Source organism: Urocitellus parryii, chromosome X, assembly GCF_045843805.1.
Source record: "Urocitellus parryii isolate mUroPar1 chromosome X, mUroPar1.hap1, whole genome shotgun sequence".
NCBI classification, from domain to species: Eukaryota; Metazoa; Chordata; class Mammalia; order Rodentia; family Sciuridae; genus Urocitellus; species Urocitellus parryii.
In genome coordinates, this window is record NC_135547.1 from 37,060,958 (window position 1) to 37,070,216 (window position 9,259).

The window sequence follows — 9,259 nt, forward strand, 5'->3', positions numbered from 1 at the left end:
GAGATGTGTTCTTTTATGTTAGGCCCCCAGAGTCCCCTCTTAAAATGCAAACACCCTCTAGAGAAGAAGTACATTAAAGCTATTATTAGTCACTGGCACTGTGTACTATAATGTATCAGCCTGTCACCTAACAAGGCCAGGAGGGAATGGGGAGGATACAGGAAAAGAAACATTACTTACACAGGGAATGTGCCAAAAATTGCATCAAAAGTTTACTGTCTTCCTTCCCTGTACTCCTTTATTGCCCTCCCCTTTTAGTTTTAAGATTACTCATCTGACCCTCTACATTTGCTGCTGTGAACTAACTGTGAGTCATTTTTATGCATTTTGTTCCTGTTGGTGAAAATATATTTGGTATCCTATAAGGAACTGGAATGAGGGAGCTATTTTTGATATTAATAATTTCAGTCATGTCCTCCCCTAAACAAGCACTCAGCATAGTGAGTTATGCAGGTTATGTCTTCACAGGTCACCAAATTACCCAATTACCAAATTGATGGTGTGGTCAGCCAATTTAATAGTGAGTTTTAGCACAAAAAATGCAATTTGTTTCCCCAGTCCCCAGTCCCAGTATGGACACCAGCTATTTGAGAGACCTGACCAAACTGACCAAAAGTTCTGGTATCATATTAATATACTCTCACTCAACTTGTTGCTTAGTCACCAACTAAGCAACTGAATGGAGATTTAATGCTTCATTTGTTTCTCAGTTCATGTAATTTATTGCAGTTAGCACAAATGCTTTAATTTTTTGATGGCTAGTTTCAGATGCACTGTGAATACTGGTAGGGTAGAGTTGATCAATATATTTCTTTTAAGGCCAGAGTCTCCTGTATCACACCTCTTTCTATCAATAATTTTGTGAGTCACACTAGACTGTCAGTTGACAATTGCATTTTTTTGCACATAGTCAGGTCTCAAGGATATCATATCATTTTGTCTTCTACTCCATCTGGCTACATCAGATATTTCATATATCAGGTTTTTTTAATTTAGTACATTTCCTGTTATAGAATGTTCAATTAGCCTTGTTTAAAATGCTTTTACTTGCTCTTTGAGAGAGGAAAAATGCTCTGTGAGCTAAAGACATCAAAAGCTTTATGAAAGCTTTTTTGTTGTTGTCCTAATGTCCTAAATGACTATTTTTTCCCCTGAAGAAGATAACATTAGTACTCCCTTGGGTCTTTGTTTGAAAAATGTCCTAGCTTCACAGATATTTTATCTACCTTCTCTGAGTACTTTTGGTTACTATCTTGATAATGCTTCTGAATATATTGACTCATTCAGTTTGCAGCCTGTTCTTCATAATCTTCATTAGATTCATAAATCAGTTTAGTGAACATTTCAGCTCAACTGGTTATATGACATCTGTTTAAGTGACTGAGCTTATCTTTTGTTTTTAATTCATGTCAATCCCTTTGTTATGTGCATAGGCATCTGTTTCTCAAGGCTAGAACTATGCTCATAGACAAAAAGGAAAGAGGAGAAATGATCTGGATAACATAGATTAAAAACACATCATCTTCAATTATTTGAGACTTTTTGATTTCTAAAGATGGCCTTCTGCCAAAATTATCTAAACAATAACTATACAGTATTTTTGAGGTGCATTTTATATATTTGTTTTTATTTATTTTTATTTTTATTCTCTCTACTATAAACCTTCATAGTCTAAGGCCATGACCTATTTTATTTAGCCAGTCTCTCTTTCTGTAGTTCAGAGATAAGCAAACCATGGCACAAAGCCCAAATTCATCCTAGTTTTTGTTTTTGTAAATGAAGATTTATTAGCACACAGTCACACTCATTTGCTTACATATTGACTAATGTTACTTTTGAACAATAGTAGCAGAGTTGTGTAGTTGCAATGGAGACCACATTGTTCTTCATAGCCTAAAAAAATTACTATTTGCCTTTTCATAACAAAACATTTGCTGGAATGCTGGGTGAGGTCACACAAACCTGTAATCCCAGGGACAAGGGAGGCTGAAGCAGAAACATTGCAAGTCTGAGGTCAGCCTCAACAATTTACATAGACCCTTGGCAACTCAGCAGGACCCTGTCTCAAAATAAAAGTAAAAAGAATTAAGGATATAGCTCAATGGTAAAGCACCCCTGGGTTCAACACTGAGTACAACAACAACAAAAATTTTTTCTGGTCCTTTCTTTTGTTTTATTCTCATTGATTGTTCATCCACTGCCACATTCACTTTTCTAAAATGCCAATTTCATCATATCACTCTCCAACTCTCCTACAAAAAAAACCCTTAAATTTGCAGTTGATATAAAGCTAGTGTGCAATATTATGGCTTTATTCTTCTCATATTTAGCATCCATGATGTGCAAGTTCTTAAATATTTTGAAAATCATCTTTTTTGATGGTTATTCTTTTATGGAATAAAACCAAGCTCTTTAGCCTTATCATTTAAGGTCCTTTCTAATCCTCTTTTTCATTTGTCCCCTATCTGAATCATCTTTTCTGTATCTAGAACATACCTAGCTCATTCTTTATTTTTCCATGAACATAGTCATTTATTACCAAATAATATGTACTATACATAATCATCTATGCTTTGCTTTTACACAATTGGCAGTGCAGTAGGTTTGGTGACACCAGTCTCACCAGAAACGTGTAAGTAGTACATTGTGCTATGACAGGATGATAGCTCATTCTTGTCTTTGTCTCTTCCTTGTCCCTGGGATTACAGGTTTGTGTGACCTCACCCAGCATTCCAGGAAATATTTTGTTATGAAAAGCCAAGTAGGAGAGAAAGGGGGAATAGCTAGAATGGTGGAAGGAGACCCTCATCACTATACAAAATACATGTATGAAGATGTGAATTTGGTGTCAACATACCTTACATACCAATAGAGATATGATAAATGGTGGTATAAAGGTGTATTAAGAATTGTATGCAAAAAAATAAGAGAGCTCATGTATAATGGCATAATTTGGTATGAACATACTTTATATACAGAATTACAAAATTTGTGCTGTGAATGGATAATTATGAATGTAATGCACTCCACTATTGTCATGTATGTAAGAAATGAATTAAAAAAGAAAAAAAAAGAAAAGCCAAGTAGTAAATTTTTTAGGCTCTGAAGGACAATGTGGTCTCTACTGCAACTACACAACTCTGCCACTGTTGTCCAAAAGTAGCATTAGTCAATATGTAAGCAAGAGAAGAGGCAAAGACAAGGAAGAGCTATCATACTGTCATATTTCCTAATTTGGAATAATCTGAACCCTTCTCCCTGCCTTTATGAAGATCATCTATCCCTGTCCACCTTGGATAGTCTCAGTTTATATCTGTTACCCTGATATAACTTTTAATTTTAATTGGTACATTATAATTAAACCAAATATCATGATTCATTGTGATTTATTTGTATATAAACATGCTTAAGTTGGTCTCTTTCATTCCCCAGTTCTTGCCCTTTCCCTTCCTTCCTTCATCTCCTTAATCCATATCCTCTACTCTACCAGGCTAATATAATTATTATTAATGCCTCATTTCATTCTCAAAAGTGTTTTAGTTTAGACAACAAATTATATACATATCTTAACTATGAACCATATTATTCCTTCAAGGATTACTTCAAACCCTACTGATCCAATGAAATTTTGATATCCTCAACCCACGGAACACTTTTCCATCTTTCAGTTTCTCTTAGTATCTAGAACACTAGTAGTACTTATAGTATAAAGCCTTATACTAGGTACATATTTTTACTTTTGTAATATTGATCATCAATTAGAATAAATGTTCTCTTTAGATAGAAGCCATGCCATCAATTGTGTATCTGTTTAGTTTCTAGAAAAATCTCTTAAATACTTTAACTTATTTATGGGTATGTGTTGCTTTATTGGTTGATTTAGATATGTTTATACATAACTATCACATGGGAAATTCATCTTAGAGTTATATTTATAAACTAAAGTGATAATAGATTAGAGAATTCTATTGATCTTTTTTTTAAAGAGAGAGAGAGAGAGAGAGAGAATTTTTTAAATACTTCTTTTTGTTGTCAGTGGACACAACATCTTTATTTTTATGTGGTGCTGAGGATCGAACCCAATGCCCCGCTCATGCCAGGCAAGCGTGCTACTGCTTGAGCCACATCCCCAGCCCTCTATTGATCTTTTGCTAACATTACTGATAAGTCCTTAATTTTCAAATGATTTTTTAGGCTCATCTATTCATTTTGAGTGGTTGGACCATTTCATTGTCAGAGTGGTGTAACAGAAATAATATTACAAGAGGAATCATGGAAGTGGGGTTTCTATTATTGGCTCCATCACAATCACTTAAACTCCTCATCTGTCAAAGAAATATTGTTGCACTGGATTATTTTTGACAGATAATGCCTATAATATTTAAGGAATTAATATAGTTAATAGATGATTCTACAGCATGATTTTGGATAAGTTAAATAATATATTTCATAGAACTACCTGAATTCTACCTCAGTTAATCAACTTCAAATTGATTTTTTGTCTGCCACTTTTAATTTAATTATTCCAAATGTTGTTCCAGAGATAAAGAAAAAAGTTACTTAGAGTGTGTGAAACTGTGCATAATAAACATGTATGTTCTGATAATGAACTGATCTGGTTAATTAAATTTGGAGAGAAGGAGATTCTGACAACATGGTGAACTGAATATCACACATTTCCCCCTCAACTCCCAATAACAAGCTATTTGCTATTCCTAAACTAAATGGGTACTGGTGCCTATGGCTAACTGAATACAAGAAAGGCTCTGGGTTTTGTTAAGTCCTAGAGAGAAAACTGACATAAAACTTTCTCCCTCTCTTGGATACTGTGGAAGTATACGAAGACCATCATGAGAGAACATCTAAGTGAAGGCTGTAAATTGCTAGATCTTGACTTTTACAGATCTATGATTCCTTATGAAGAGGGCTGATATTGGCCTTGCATGAGATTGCATGCGACTACCTAAAAATCCAAGACAAAATTGAATTAGTGATCCAAGTCCTTCCTATCTGAGGCAGGAGAGTAAGAGGAAAACAAGAACATATGAAGGATTCTGCCATGTGCATTGTTAGTAGTCTAGTACTCTATTTGTTTCCATAATTCTAACTTACAGGGATAGAGATCACTTTACATGCAGTGTAGGACTATTGACACATAGGACATGCCAACTACCAAATCCCAAATAACTGACAGTAGAAAGTGACAATCCCATCTCCAAATACCTAGCAGCTACAGAGAGGAAGTTAAGGCAGAATATACTGAATATGTGCTCAGTGAGATAGAACTGCTCAAAGGGACAGGTGAAACTTGAATAAGAGCACTGAAGGAGATTCAAGTTCATTACAGAAAACATTTTCTGGAATAAAACATGAAACTTTTCTGTGTATTCAATTCTGCAAAGGAATTAGAATATGTACCTATTATGATATGAATTGGCATATATTCATTAGGATAGACAGACTGGAGATATGTTTTAAATGTTCAATAAGGATTCAATACACAAAAGACATACTAAATCACTGACTGGAAAACTATAGTTCACAGGTCAAGTCTGATTTGCTACCTGTTTTTGTATGACAGTCTGTGGGAGACCAACCTTACATGTGACTGAGTCACACTCCCGGCTGGATGCTGAGGCGCTCAGTCGCAGAAATGTGGCAGAGCTTTCCCCACCCTTCTTTGGTCTGAGGGTCGGTGTCTTGTGCATGGGTGTGTCCTGCTACAGCCCCATGGGTGAAGCTAAGCTCACCTGTTCCTTTGTATATAACCCCTTGCCCTGTTTAGGATAGAATCTTGCATGGAAGTGCCTTGTGTGTGTCCCCTCCTCTTACTGTGCCCTTGGGTGTGGCCTACCCAGGTGTCAGTCAACCTGCTGACAGTGGACATCATGAAGATAGACTCAGCCCCCTGAAACCTGACTCCTTGCCTCTTTTGAATAGCTTCTCCTCAATAAAAGGGGTCAGCGCGTGCTCGCTCTCTCTCTTTCTCTCTCTCTCTCTCTCTCTCTTTCTCTCTCTCTCTCTTCCTGCCGACCCTTAAGGTCAGAGGAGCCGTCACCCCGGACCCCAAAGAAAAAGGTACTTGTGTCTCTTGTGTGGTTATTTTGCACAGCCCAGTCAGCCCAGTTTTCCTGGAGGGACCCCTGAGCCTTTTAATTGTGAGAACAGAAACCTGGCAACAGGTGAGCTAAAAATAATTTTAACATTTTTAAATGTTGGAAAACAGAAAAAGAAGAATATTTCATAACATGTGAATAGTATGTGAAATTAAAGTTAGTATTTATAAACAAGATTTTATTTGAACATAGCCATATTCACTTCTTTATATATTATCTCTAATTTATGAGTGTTACAGTTAGGATATGGAATATTCCCCAGAGTCCCATGTGTTAAAGGCTTGGTCCTCTGGTTGATGCTCTTGGAAGGTAGTGGAAATTTTTAAGAGGTGGGGCCAGTAGGAGATTTTAGGTAACTGGACTCACTCCCCACAAAGGAGATTATGAGACAATGATCTTATTTTCACTCTCTTTGCTTCCTAGCCACCATGAAGTAAGCAGTTTGTTCTGCCATGAACTCCCTGTTGTGATCTGTGGCCTCCCCATATGGCCAATAAATTATGGACTAAAATCTTCCAAACTGTAAATCAAAGTAAACCTTTTTGTTTTATAATCTGATTGACTCAGATATTTTTACAGTAACAGAAATCAGGGATTGAAGGAACTTACCTCAATATAACAAAGGCTAAATATGACAAACCCAAATCCAGTATGACAGTGAATAGAGAAAAACTGAAAGCATTTCCCCTAAAAGCAGGAACAAAACAAGGATGTCCACTCTCACCATTTTTATCGAATATAGTAAGCACTTGAAAATTTATCCACGAATATAAATAGCAAAAGTAGAAGTCAAATTATCTCCCATTTGCTGGTGACATGATCCTATATTTAGAGGATCCAAAAAACTCAACCAGAAGAATTCTAAAGCTGATAAACCAATTCATAAATGTAGCAGCAAGCAAGATCAACATACAAAATTAATAACTTTCATATACTCCAATAATCATTCTGCTGAGAAAGAAATCAGAAAACTAATTTAATTTGTAATAATAGTTAAGAATTAACCTACCAAAGGAGGAGGAAGACCTCAATAAAGAAAATTACAGAATTCTGAAGAAAAATTGAAGATACTAGAAGATGGAAAGACCTCTCATGCACATGAATAGGCAGAATTAATATTGTTAAATTACCATATTACCCAAAGCAATCTAGAGATTTGGTACAATTTCCATCAAAATATTAATGATATTCTTCACAGAACTAGAAAACACAATCCTAAAACTTTATGTTGAAGAACAAAAGACCAATAATAGCCAAAGCAATCATGAGCAAAGCTGGAGGCTTCACAATACCTGATTTCAAACTATACTACAGAGCAATAGTAACAAAAACAGCATGGTACTGACATAAAAATAGACAAGTAGATCAGAATAGAAGGCACGAAGACAAATTCATACAGCTATAGTTATTTGATTTTTTACAAACGTGCCAAAAAGATATGTTGGAGAAAAGATAGCCTCTTTAACAGATGGTAACTAGTAAAACTGGATATCCATATGTAGAAGAATGAATCCAGATCCCCATCTATCTCCCTGTACAAAAATCAACTCAAAGTGGACCAAAGACATAGGATTTAGACCAGAAACTTTGTAACTGTTAGAAGAAAATATAGGGTCAATACTCCAATATAAGGCAAAGGCATCAACTTCCTGAATAGGTCTCTTATAGCTCAGGAAATAATACCAAAAAAAATCAGTAAATGGGATAATCAAGTTAAAATGCCTCTGTACCACAAAGGAAACAAAAGAATGAAGATGTGATCTACAGAAGGAGAGAAAATCTTTTCCAGCCACCCTTGAGAAAGAGAATGAATATTAAGAATATATAAATCAAAAAATTTAGCACCAAAAACAAAAACAAAAATCCCACAACTAACACAATCAGTAAATGGGTAAATGATCAAAACACACATTTCTCAAAAGAAGAACTACAAATAGCCAACAACTCCATGAAAAAAATATTCAAATATTCAACATCTTTAGTCATCAGGAAAATGCAAATCAAAACCTCACTGAGATTCCATCTCACTTTAGTCAGAGAACAATATTCAAGAATACAAATAACAATTTATGCTGGGATTGTGGCTCAGGGTAGAGCACTTGCCTACCATGTGTGAGGCACTGGGTTAGATTCTCAGCACCGTATATAAATAAATAAAATAAAGGTCCATCAACAACTAAACATATTTTTTTAAAAAGAATACAGGGCTGGGGTTGTGGTTCAGCAGTAGCACACATGCCTAGCACATGTGAGGCTCTGGGTTCAATCCTCAGCACCATATAAAAATAAATAAATAAAATAAAGATATTGTATCCAAATACAACTAAAAAAATATTTCATGAAAAAAAGAATACAGGGCTGGTGTTTTGGCTCAGCAGTAGTGCAATTGCCTGGCATGTGTTAGGCTCTGGGTTCGATTCTCAGCACCATACATAAGTAAATAAACAAAACAAAGGTCTATCAACAACTAAATATATATATATATATATATATATATATATATATATATATATATATGAATAACAATAAATGCTGGTGAGGATGGAGGTGGGAAAATGGACTCTTATACCTGTTGACATTAATGTAAATTAGTACAGCCACTATTGAAATCATTATGGAGGTTCCTCAAGAAACTAAAATAAGACTGCCATATTAACCAAGTATGACATTCCTTGGCATTTACCCCAAATAACTAACATCAGCACACTATGCTGATGCCAGCACATCAAAGTTCATAGCAGCACAATTCATGATAGCAAGTTATGAATACAGTCTAGGTATTCATAAGGATGAATGGATAAAGAGAATGTTGTATACATACACAATGGAATATTATTCAGCCATAAAGAACAACATTAGGTCATTTATAGGAAGATGAATGGAATTAGAGAACATAGTGTTAAACAAAGTGAACCAGAATAAGAAAGATTGTATGCACATACTGTATGTTTTCTCTCATATGTGGAAGCTAGTGGGAAAAGACAGATGAAACAAAAGGATCTCATGAAAGCCAAAGGGAGACCACTAAGGTAGAAGAAAGGGATCAGGGGAGGGAGGAATAAAGGGTAAGAGGTAGTATTGGGGAATGAATCTTATAAAATTATGTTATATTCATACACCAATATGCAACAATGAAAGTCACT